This window comes from Aethalodelphis obliquidens, unplaced genomic scaffold (assembly GCF_003676395.1).
Source record: "Aethalodelphis obliquidens isolate GAN/ISIS:26980383/991018 unplaced genomic scaffold, ASM367639v1 scaffold60, whole genome shotgun sequence".
Classification (NCBI taxonomy): Eukaryota; Metazoa; Chordata; class Mammalia; order Artiodactyla; family Delphinidae; genus Aethalodelphis; species Aethalodelphis obliquidens.
In genome coordinates, this window is record NW_020838004.1 from 4386718 (window position 1) to 4400097 (window position 13380).

A 13380-nucleotide genomic window follows, 5' to 3' on the forward strand; every position below is an offset into this window, starting at 1 on the left:
ACACGGGCCTCTCACTGTTGTGGCCTCTTCCGTTGCGGAGCACAGGCTCTGGACGCGCAGGCTCAGCGGCCATGGCTCACGGGCCCAGCCGCTCCGCGGCGTGTGGGATCTTCCCGGACTGGGGCACGAACCCGTGTGCCCCGCATCGGCAGGCGGACTCTCAACCACTGCGCCACCAGGGAAGCTCTATATGCTTTTTTAGATTCTTTTCCATTATAGGTTATTATAACATATTGAGTAACTGTTTCTAACAGAGCAGAATTCTCAGAATCAGAGCTTTCAGCCTTGAAAGGGGTAAAGATCGTCTCTCCCCCTTCCCAGCCTGCAGCACCTGAGCCCCCTCTCCTCATAACTCTACCTGCCACCCTCCAGCCTCCAGCTCACCCCTCACCCCCGCCGGAGGGTGCCTCTCTGCACCTTGGTGGCTCTGCCACCGCGCTGAAATCTGTGTCTAGGTCCACACCCATCAAGGCTCTCTTCCCATCCACACAACAGCCTTCTACATGTATGAATACAAGCTTCCAGCCCTCCTAACCAAGCCCTGAGTCTTCTCTGGACTAAATGCGGGAATCTTTTGACAGGTTCAGTTCCCCATTCTTCTTGTTTTCTCTTGTCCTCTTCAGAACATTTTCAGTTATTTCTGCTGAAGTGCAGCTTTGTGCTTTGACTACCCACCATCCCTACCCTCCCTGAGTGCCAGGGTGTACTCCTCTGGCACTGGGAACACAGCAGTGAAATAAATAGACAGATGGCTTGTTGCTGACAGAGATGGGAGAAGCTGGGGTGGAGCAGGAGACAACTGAGGTCTGTTGATCATTTACCAAGTACCAGGCAGTATGCAAAGAGCTTTACACATGTTATGTCTTATTCTTACAAAATGGGATCATTACCCCCATTTTGCTGATCAGCAAGCAGAAGCTCGGGGAGATGAAAATGCCTCAACCAAAGTCAAGTCAGTGGTGGAGATGTGATTCGAGCGCACCTCTGTCTGACCCCAGACGGAAGGACAGCTGAGTCAGCAGACCAGCACTGTGTCTTAAACACCTTTGAATCTCCATATTTAGAACAGCATCTTGCACACAGTAGGTGCTCAATTTTAAAGCACTTTTTTAGACACACTTCTAAAAGCACTGACTCACTATTATAGGAAAAACATATTCTAGCTGTATTTCCAGCATATTTTTTTATTGTCTTTTTCTTTTCTGCTTCAAAACCACAAACTTCTCCCATGAGCGATCTTCCACTTTTCCTGGTATGCTGTTGGGCTCTGGTGTTCTCAGCCTTCTGACAGCCTATTAAATAATTATGTTCAATCCTCACATGTTTTATGAGCTTTTTTCCAACGACCCCGCTCAGGAGATAATGGGAGGATGGATGTGGTGCTTCAGGGGCTGATAGATGGGCCTGCAGCCTTTGGTGGTTTTCAAGTGGAGGAAAACTGAAACTCAAGAGAAACGGTTTTTTTTTTCTGATTTAGATGGCTTCAAACAACGCCATCTGCCCCAGCCTGGCCAATGTCCTAAGGTGCATAATCAACTCCAATGGACTCTGGATTGGAGCCCCTTTGTAGCTGGTGACAGGACAGGCAGGATGAGCCCAGTCCACTCCTTCCTCACACCCACCTCATCTCACCTCCTCCTTGAGTCTTGGTCAATAAAAGAGCAGTAAAATGTGTCAACTCTGAGTGTCAGTTTCCTCTTGAAACAGTCAAGCTTGGCTTCTCTGTCTGACTTTAAGTGCAAGCACATTCTCTTTGGCAACTTTATGAACTTTTCACCCCTAAATTGAGACTTCTCTTCCTCCAGAAAAGAGAGAGGAAAGGAAGGAAGGGAAGGAGGGAGAAGGAACTAACATTTGCTGAACATCTAGGCTTTTTACATGAATATCATTTTTAAAAATTTATTATTTCTTTTGGCCGTGCTGCACAGCATGTGGGATCTTAGTTCCCCAACCAGGGATCGAACCTGTACCCCCTGCAGTGGAAGCTTGGTGTCTTAACCACTGAACTGCCTGGGAAGTCCCTGCATGCATATCATTTAAACAGAGATGAACATTCTCCGTACACACAAATGAAGAAATGGCAGCACTGCTCAAAGCCGTGGTGTTGGTAAAAGGCAGAGAGGGAGAGAGGAGGGGTTCTAGGCTGGAGATGTTTGTTGAGTGTGAGTCGCTGGTGGGCTATGAGTGGATCCGCTCAGCAGACGCTTGGAAACAAAGAACAGGAGCTTGGGAAATAGACGTGGGCCAGAGATGGAGCTGTGGGGATCAGCCACGTAAAGCTGTACTGTGGCTTCCTGAAAAAAGCATAACCCCGTGGAACAACTCCGTCCCATCTCCACCCAGCTCCACAAGCTGCAGGACTTTCAAAACCCAGGGGACTGTGCCTTTGTTATTCTGTGTGGGTCTTCCTCAGAATGTTAAGAGTAGGGGAGGCAGCTAAGGACAACAGGCAGGAGGGGCTCAAATAGAGGTGACTATGAAATGGAAGGAAGGAGGAGAGGTCACCCCCACAGGACACCCCATAGGAAGTGTCCGAGTAGGGCATTCTTAAAAATGGAGGCAGCCAGGGGACAATAAGGCAGCTGAGGTCGGGATCTGATGCCTATACTCCTCTGTTATCCTGTCCTGTCTGGACTCAGAATGACTTTGGGGCAACTGCCCAAACCTCTTCAGTAAATCCCTGCTCAACTCCTGCGAGTTTATTATAGCATTGTTCATAGTGGGGGGAAAAACAGAAAAGAAATAGGAAAGATAAATAAAATGAACAGCCATTCAAAAGGTGATTGCCTGTGTAAAATTATTGTAAATTTCACCAGTGGTGTGCTAGCTCTCTGAAAAAACAAAGCCTGGGATTTGCAGCATTTGCCAATTTCCATGGTGTACATTCTCCCACCACAGAGTATGTCAAGCTACTTAGCATTTATACCTAGCTTACAAAATTCTTGAGTATTTAATAACTAGCTCTTGTGAGAGGTGAGTATTCAATACGAGATGACTCTAGAACACCACAGAGTCTTGCACATAGCTATTAAGAAGGATGAATTAGAATTATACTTATCTTGGAATTATATAGTTAGAATTCTATAGCGTTATGGAATTATAATTATAGAATTATATTAGAATTATAATTAAAATTCTACTTATCTTGGAAATATTTCTATCAAATTTTGTTGAGTAAGAATAACAAAGGCAGGGAATTATGTCATACAATCCCATATATGTGAAACAAATGTGTGTGTGTGTGTGTGTGTGTGTGTGTGTGTGTGGTTATATAAGCATGGAGAAAAACATGGATGACACACATTAGGTTGTTACTGTGGGTTACCTGGTCGGTGCTAATGTGGGAGGAATAGGAGGAGGTGGAGAAGGAAAGCAAGAAACAAAGTAGAAGAAAAATACTGGGTCTTTTCATATTTTAAAAAAAAATCACCCATAATATATGAAGTATAATTATGTTTATTTTACATGAAATTACATGTATGTATCAAAATTAAAAAAAAAAAAACAAAGGCAGGGACTCCCCTGGTGGCTCAGTGGTTAAGAATCCTCCTGCCAATGCAGGGAACACGGGTTCGAGCCCTGGTCCGGGAAGATCCCACATGCCACGGAGCAATGAAACCCATGCGCCACAACTACTGAGCCTGTGCTCTAGAGCCCGCGAGCCACAACTACTGAGCCCACGTGCCACAGCTACTGAAGCCTGTGCTCTAGAGCCCCTGTGCCACAACTACTGAGTCTGTGTTCTAGAGCCCACGAGCCACAACTACTGAAGACCGCACGCCTAGAGCCCGTGTTCTGCAACAAGAGAAGCCACCGCAGTGAGAAGCCCACGCGCCACAACAAAGAGTAGCCCCTGCTCACCACAACTAGAGAAAGCCTGTGTGCAACAGCAAAGACCCAAAGCAGCCAAAAATAAATAAATAAAATAAATTTTTTTTAAAGTATAAAAGAAAAAAAAACAAAGGCAAAGTGAGGCAAAAGTAATATAAATATGATGAGTGGTGAACAGTATGTATCAACTGACATTTGGTGAGACTTTTACACAATAATTATAAAAGAGAAAGAAGTAAATAGTGCATCAATAAAAATACATTAAATTAAAAAAATTCTCATTAGGGACACGTGTATTCTGTTTGGGAAATGAGGGGAAGGTAAGCAGGGAATTATGGAGGGAGCAAGCCTGTCACCTGATGGAACCACCAAGCAGGAGGGGGACCCACACACAGATGGCTACTCTCCTAGAGTGACAGTAAGACAAACTCTGACTTTCCCTCCCCCAAGGGTGGCCAGAGAGTTAATCTTGGGACAGAGGAGGAATCCTACCACCCAGGCTAGCCAAACTTTCCAGGAAATAAGCTTACAACTCTTTCAAATGAACTATAACATTATTTAAAAATAGATTTGCAGATATGCGAAATCAATTCACGTAGTCGCAGGATCATTAAATTCAAGAGCTCAACTTTTGGGAGCACATCACTTAGATCCCTTCATTATAGTCTGAGTGAGATAATGCAACAGCAATAAAATTTGATCTACAAGACTTTTGGGCTTCTCTGTGAACGTGGAATTCCCACACAAGATGTAGTTAGTCTATCTATCTCTGGCCAAGCTACACTGGGGTTTAACTCATAAATCAGCTTGAAGAATGCCTAGGTGTGGGTTAAAAATATATTCAGAACCTAATGTATCAGTATAATGGTTTCCTAACATGATAGGGCACATTATCCCCACTGTTCTGAAAATATGGTATAAATACCAGAGCTGCCTGAATCACAGGAGGAAAAGGCAGAGATCTGAGTTTGGTTTCCAGCCCTGCCAAGGACAACCCCATCATCCGCCCCGGGATCTGGGGAGTCCTTCTCGCTGTCCTTTCTCAGGGAGTGGTTAGCACAGCTATAACAGCACGCTGCCTCCCGGACCATGGAGAAGCAGTTGGGATGGTAAACTCTTCATGAACTGAGGCAATCTGGAATAGGTTGAGGAAAAAAGATTGTGTGTGTGTACGTGTGTTTGAGAGCGAAAGTGTGTCTGTGCATGTGGGTGTGTGTGCTTGACTTTAAAAGCATTTTGTCACAACTACTTTGAGCACAGACTAGCCTATGAACACCTGCACTGATACCTACAACAAATGATACTAACCAGGGTTCTTTGCCTCCTTAATCAATAGAAATCGATCAGAGGCCAGACAGGAAACTCTGGCAAGGCTTTAGTGGGGCCCCTGCTGCAGGCCGGGAGCGAGAACAAATAAGTTTCCCTTGTTATCTCACTCCCTGAGGGGGGTTGAAGCTGTTTCCGCACATGGGGTGAGGGTAGGGGTGTGCGCAGTGGTCGGGCCAGAGGGGTAGCATAGGTGGTTTGCCCACCCCTTTTGTGGTGTTGTGTGCAGGGGGCATGCACAGTGCCCTGCTTTTGCTCACGGCCCTTCAGAAGTGGCAGCTGGGCTTTTTGGTCTCTCTGTGTCTTGTTGTCCAGAATTTGCCCCAGCTGTGCATGTGTGCAGTTATGTTTAGTCCCTCATAGTTTCTTTGTGTTTTGTTGCTCAAGGAGATGTTTGTCCAGGTGTAAGCATTGCAGCACTGCAGCAAAGGGTCCCAGGTCCCAGCCTGTCTCACAAAGACACAGTATTCAATGTAAAAAAAAAAGACTGTTACATGTAACATACAGTACTGGGAACTTTAAATGCATAACACGAAGTTCCTCCTTTCTAGAGGGAAAGATACAATCTACTGAAGGGATGAGACAAAGGCACAAATGAACTTTTTTAAAAGATAAGATATATGTGTTAATATATGTGTGGTATCTGAACCAATGACATCTATTTCTTAGCATAAAGGAAGCTGAGAGGAAAAACAAAAGTTGATGACCCCACTTCATTTTGACATCCAATTTATTCAAGAGGTGCTTTGGTTTAAAAATAGTGACCAAGCACATTTCTTTCCTCTCCCTTACAAGTAACCCAAGGGAGATTCAAAAGATATTGCATGTCTAAACCCAGAACTGAAACAAATTGAGTCCACTCAGATTGAGTTTCTTCAACCTGCACAATAGAGGCTGGAAATAGAAATTAAATTGAATTATGGCTATATATATATATTTACATGCCTTAGACTGTGGCCTGAGAATTATGCCTGCTGAGGTATGTACCTGAGAATTATACCTATAGGACAGGGATTATATTTAAGCAGATAAGATAGATAGATAAATAGATAGTTGACTATGTAATATTTAATATTAATGTGATAATGATGAAAAAGATATTATAGGTCAAGACAGAAATAAGATAATACAGTGGTTCTCAAACTAAGACAAAATTGGTATCAACTGGAGAGCTTTGAAAAATATGGATGTCTGGGTCTTATCCCCTAAGATTTTGATATAATTGGATAGGACATGGCCTCATCAGGGTTGTTCAAAAGTCCCAGGTAGTTCTAATGTGCGGCCAAGGTTGAGAACCATGAAGATATAGGAGGGAAATTCAGAGAATAAAAAGAGATCTTGAAAATTTAAAATATGATTTCCAAAATCAAGCAAAAAAAAAAATCAGTGAAATAATTGAAATAGAAGTAGTAGAAAATGCCCTAGAAAGTAGAACAAAAAGACAGAGACCAAAATATGAGAAAAAATAAAGGATAAAGGGTTAGTCTACCAAGCAGTTGGAGTTCCAAACAGAGAGAACAGAGGAAATAGAGAAGAGATATTTTCAGAGGGATGAAAATTTTACCGGAACTGAAGGCCATGAATCACCAAAGGACTCACTGAGAATCAAGCATAATTAATGGTAATAGACTCACAACTGGCTGTATCACTGTGAAACTCTGGAACAGGAAAGAAAAAGAGAACATTCCAAGAGATTATAGACATTAAAAACAAAACTAGGACATAGACAAAGGAACATAAAAATGATTGGCATCAGAGTTTTCAAGAGCAACAATGAAATTTAGAAGAAAATGGAGTAAAGCATTTAAATTCTAAGAGAAGTTTATTTTAAACCATACTCAGGAAAACTGTCAATTAAGTGTGTGTGTGTGTGTGTGTGTGTGTGTGTGTGTGTGTGGCAGGGGGAGAAGGTGGGGTTGGTAGAATAAAGCTAGATGTAGACATAAGGGACTCAGATATGTTACCCCACATTCACCCTTTCCTAGAAATTTATTTCAGGATGTACTCCATGAAAAAAAGGGCACAAACTAAGAAGGAAGAAGACATGGGACACTGAAAATAGGGGATTCTATGTGGGAGAGCATTAAAAGCTGTCCTATAATTACACTCATGCTGGGACTACTACTCCAACTGGAAGGTTCTAGAAAAGAGAGAACTCGACTGCTTATTCATATAAGCATTCATATAAGCATATAAGCATTATTCATACTCATATAATGAAATAATTTTTAAAATGAAGATAAATAAATGAAGACACTAGAGAAGAAAATAAAGGCACTATGAAACTCTGAGTAAAAAAGTTAAGTAAGAAAATTTAATCATAATACTGGCATTTAAAGTTCTTTAATCTACAAAATCTTTTTATGTAATTAATCTAGCTTTTAAAAAAATTTATTTATTTAATTAATTTATTTTTGGCTGTGTTGGGTCTTTGTTACTGCATGTAGGCTTTCTCTAGTAGTGGCGAGCGGGGACTACTCTTCATTGTGGTGCGTGGGCTTCTCATTGCAGTAGCTCCTCTTGTTGCGGAGCACGGGCTCTAGGCATGCGGGCTTCAGTAGTTGTGGCGCATGGGCTTAGTTGCTCCGCAGCATGTGGGATCTTCCTGGACCAGGGCTCGAACCCGTGTCCCCTGCATTGGCAGGCGGATTCCTAACCACTGCACCACCAGGGAAGTCCTAATTTAGCTCTTTAAAAATGTTTTCTGCTTTCAATATCATTCTTAGTAAGGCCATCTCAGCTCAACATTAAACATATATTTTACCTATATTTTTCTCCAGTGCATTTATTTATTTTTTCCTTTAAATCTTTAAACCACATGAAATTTATCCTGGAGGACTTGTGAAGTAGCTGTAGGGGAACAGCTCTGTGCTGGCACCCAGGACAGCACATGTGTCTCCATAGGCCACCTGGGCAGGTCTTGAACGCAGCCGATCTGTATCCTGGCAGAGCGCCTTGGGAGCCTGAGCAGCTACAGGGTTATTTCTCACTCCATTCTCTGTCTCTTAAGGGCAGCTTCCCAGGGCCAAGTTCTGATGAGGTTTGAGGCTTTCGGTGTCACCTCCCTTTGGGCACAGCTGGAAGCTATGAAACATAGTTGCCTGATACGGGCTTCTCACTAGGGTGTCCTGTCTTAGCGTTGCTGTCACCTGGTCCCTTTTGTTTCCGGGTTGCCCTGCACAACGGCCCCAGGGAACTGGCACCCTTGGTTACTTCCTTCTGCTAACTGTGAAAGTCCTAAACTATCGGAATCTAAAAAGAACTTCTTTCTTTCTTGACTGAATCTATTAGCCTTCCTGTGGTCTTGTGCTTGACACTAGCAATTTTTTTTCTACCTAATGGTTAGTAAACTTTCCTGACACCATCTAATGAATAGTTCATTCTTTTCTCATTGATTTTTTTTTTTGAAGTATAGTCGATTTACAATGTTGTGTTAGTTTCAGGTATACAAAGTGATTCAGTTATACGTGTATATGTATCTTATTTTTCAGTTTCTTTTCCATTATGTGTTATTACAAGATATTTAATATAGTTCCCTGTGCTATACAGTAGGTCTTTTTTATCTGTTTTATATATAGTAGTGTGTTTATGTTAATCCCAAACTCCTAATCTATCCTTCCCCTACGCTTTCCCCTTTGGTAACCATAAGTTTTTCTATGTCTGTGAGTCTATTTCTGTTTTTGTAAATAAGTTCATTTGTATCATTTTTTAGATCCCACATATGAGTGATATCATATGATATTTGTCTTTCTCTGTCTGACTTACTTCACCTAGTATGATAATCTTTAGGTCCATTGATATTGCTGTAAATGGCCCTATTGATTTTCTTGTTTCTTTTTAAAAAATTTCTTATCTGCAAAATTATTTTATGTACCTGCACTTGCATCTGGAGTTTTTACTATGTTTCGTTTTTTCCCATCTCTCTACTCTGTTGCCAGTACCACACTAATTTTTGTATATTTCCAATACATTGTTTATTGGTGGGGAAAAGCCCTCTCATTATTCTTCCTTACCAAATTTTTTTTCCTGGATATTCTTACAAATTTACTTTAACAGAAAAATTTAAAGTGATTTGGTCAAAACATCAATTAAAAAAATCCCAACCTCCTGAAATTTCATAATAATTTTTTTGGGGTGGGGAGCTTGTATCTTTACATTATCGAGTTGTCCCATCTAGCAATAGGTATTTCTCTACATTTACCATCTTTTTTTTTAATGCCCCGCCGTGGAATATTAGCGTTTCTTCAAAGAGATCCTGCACATTTCCTGTTCAGTTTATGACTATGTGTTTTACATTTTCTGTAGCTATCTTGAATGGGATTGTTTTCCATCATATTGCCTAATTGTTGAAGGCTTTAAACAGGGAAGTGTCCAGGGAGCAGCTCTTTGATGGATGGAGAGAGGGCGTGGCCTGGCAGGAGGTGGGGAGCCTGGTCTGTAGGGCCCGCTGCCCCAGGGGCCGTGCTCTGATACTCTGTGAGCTTTGCCACTTCTGTTATCCCAGTTTTCTCCTCATACACAGCGTTTTCTTCCCTGTGGCTTCTTTGAAGTCAGTGCTTCCAAAGAGTGACTCAACGCCCAGTGCTTAGTTAACCCACGCTCTGGAAATAGGCCTCTGAGTACAAGAGTTAGACTTTCAAGGAGGTGTGAGTATTGAGGAAATTTCAGAACGACATTAGAACCCTTCCCTCTGACATAGTCAGAAGGTTATTGAAGTCCCCACTCCTTTTTCCTCCTTCCTCAGACTCTAGCATGACGGAGACGGCAGGTCCCAGGAAGCGACTTCCAATTAGTGTGGGGCCATTAGGAGACATCTCTCTGCTTCTTTCTCCAGAGGGAGGCTGTTTGAAAATATGATTAGATGAAAAGATCACCCTGGAGAGGGAACCTGGCAGATGCCTCTCTCAGGAGTGTGAACACGACTGCTTTCTTCTTCCTCCTCTTTCCTGTCCTGAAGTGTCTGAGAACTAGGCCAGGCAAGAACAGGACATTTTAAAAACTGAAAATGAAAAACACCTAAAAGAGCTTCCATATAAAAAGATTCCAAGAGCTAGGATGTCTGTGGAAGTGTGATTCAGAGAAAGGTGTGAGGGTTGCATCCCAACACCACCAACACAAACAAAATGGTCCCTCGCATTTACTGAAAGATGAGTCCCAGGCTGATCCTGTTTCTTCCGTGTTCCCTGGACCATGGCCCAGAGAAGAGGGCCCTGGGGCCAATATCCCAGCCCTCAGCAGCTCCCACTAAACTCCTCTTCCTCTCACTTGATCCACCCTCTCCCCCGACCAGTGGTTCAATCTAATTAGTCCTACTTCTAAGAAGGTGTCTCAAAGACAGGACATGTCCCACCCTGCTCCCTGGTGGACATGACAGTTTCCAGAAACCAGCAGGAAACTGACCCAGCAGGGCCTGCTCCTGCCAGGACACCCAGGCCTCTGGTCACTAGGTCCCCTCTTTTCCATCTGGGCCTGGGTGGTTGCCTATGGCCAGGCCTGCACTGGGGGCAGAGGGCAGCCCTTGTTATGTGCCCATCGTGCTGCTAGATCCTGGCGGGAGATGCAGGCACTACCCCTGAGACTCGAGTTACAGCTGTGAAATCTCAGTGTCTAGGTTTTATCTACCATGTGAGTAGCTGAATATCTCAAGCCACGTCAATACCAAAGATTGTTCTGTGAATGTCTCCCTGCTCTGGCCCACATTTGTACTAGGTAACCTGGTTCCTGGCCACTGCTCACTGGACAAGCTTTGTCTCACAACACAGAGGGTCTGTCGGCCAGTGGACCTACAAGACCATGAAGATTCCTTTCCAGGGAAGCCAGGATCATAAATGAGTGACCTCTAGGCTTTTTGGGTGCAGAAATCTAGTCTTGTGGAGGAAGTGGGTCAGATGAAGAGAGAAGCAGAGTAAGAGCTGGACAGAGGAAGTGCCTTTTAACTATTGTTAAGATAAACCCCTCCATTGACAGATGAATGGATAAAGATGTATACATACTAATATATACACAATAGAATATTACTCAGCCAGAAAAAGGATGAAATAATGCCATTTGCAGGAACATGGATGGACCTAGAAATTATCATACTAAGTGAAGTAAGTCAGACAGAGAAAGACAAGTATCATATGATATCACGTATATGCGGAATCTAAAATATGATACAAATGAATTTATTTACAAAACAGAAATAGACTCACAGACATAGAAAACAAACTTATGGTTACCAGAGGGGAAAGTGGGAGGAGGGATAAATTAGGAGTTTGGGATTAACATATACACACATATATACGTGTGTGTGTGTGTGTGTGTGTGCAAAATAGATAACCAACAAGGACCTATTGTATAGCCCAGGGAACTATACTCAATATCTTGTAATGACTTATAATGAAAAAGATATATATATATATATATATGAAAAACACCTAAAAGAGCTTCCATATAAAAAGATTCCAAGAGCTAGGATGTCTGTGGAAGTGTGATTCAGAGAAAGGTGTGAGGGTTGCATCCCAACACCACCAACACAAACAAAATGGTTTGTGTCATATATATATATATATATGACTCACTTTGCTGTAACTGAAACTAACACAACATTGTAAATCAAATATATTTCAATTATTAAAAAAAAAGGTAAACCTCTATTTCACTTGAGTTTCTATTAGTGGTTTTCTAATCCTAGCAACCAAGCAAAAGCAACCCCTTTCGAGGTCATACCTATCCCCCAACTCAAGCTCTGAGGCGCTAGGGAAACTCTTAATTCAGAACCAGACCTTTATGACAGAACAAACAACAGGCTTTCAAACTTTTCAGCAGCCCCTGCTATATGCTAGCAGAGGCAGGTAGAAAGAGAACGTGGATGAAATCCCTCCTATATGCCTGCCAAGTACTCACCCCTTAAATGAATTCCCATCAAACCCCCTTACTCATCACTCTTGTTACTATTGTTTCATAGGTGAGAAATGTCAGAAGGGCTCTTTCACATGAAGAGGAAGTCAAGCATAGCAGTTACGAGGATGGGCTGCAAATAGAACTTCAAGGTTTGAACCTCAGCCCTATCCTCTTAAAGATTTATGACTTTGTTTTAAAATTTCTCTTACAAACCTCAATTTCCTTGTTTATAAAACAGGGAAAATAATAATGCCTGCCTTACAGGGAGTGGTGTTGATTAAACGGATGCAGTACAAGCATGTTTGGTGCAACGTTAGTTAGCTAGTTAGCTTTAGTGAAACCCGAGGTGACTGAGCTGGGCTTCACATCCAGGTCCATCTGGCTTCAAAGCCCTGGCTCTTGGCACTCAGCATGGGCTTTTAAAGGGATTAGAGTTTCCTCAGTCACACCTAGACAAGATGTTTTGCAAGGAGGATGTTAGGCATTTTCGCTAGGAAGGTTGTTACTGGCTTTATAGATCTGAGAGCTGAAACTGTAGCATTTATGTGTCCTTCATCTATGACCAGTTTCATAATGTTTCACGTTGGAAAATATTAAGAAAATGGATAAATTATTGAAATTAGTTTTACTTTGATCCTTCCTGAATCTGTCAGGCTCAAATAGGATATCTGAAGTGGATCTCGGGGTAAGGGTGCACCTAAATTGTACCCCCGCGTATGAATTATAAGCCTTTCAGATGCTAAAAAGTTCATATGCTGCTACTTCTTTTCCTCAAGACTTTACCCACAATCCCAAGAACTAGTTTTGGAAATCTAAGTAATGCTTCTCACTTCTATAAGCACATCTTCATGTAGTTTTAAGGCACTCATACGTTTCCCATCAAGTGTTAACGTTGATCCAATCACTCGGCCTGAATTTTATTTCCTTAGCTTTGAATAACCCAGTATTTCCTTCCTATGTGTGCTGCTATGAAGAAAATTGAAAACGAATGTAAAGGCACTTTATAAATTGTTAAGTTGGAGATAAAAGTGCTTCAGTACTATTAAAGGCTTTAAAAAAATACTAGTCAAGGTATTCAAACTTACATGTAAATTGCTCAGTTGGAAGAAAAAAAAAAGCAGGGTATGAACATGGTCAAGACCTGGGCTATGATTCCAGCTCTACTCCTGACTCAGGTTACATACAACCTGTGTCCAAGCTTCCACTGGGGATCCTAGAGAAGGGGGTTTAAATAAATAGCCAGTGATAACTAACACATTATTTTTGCTTTAAAAGTTTTATCTTTAACCTTACCAAACTCAACATCATTCACAGCTGAGGAATCCTATAAATGCATCT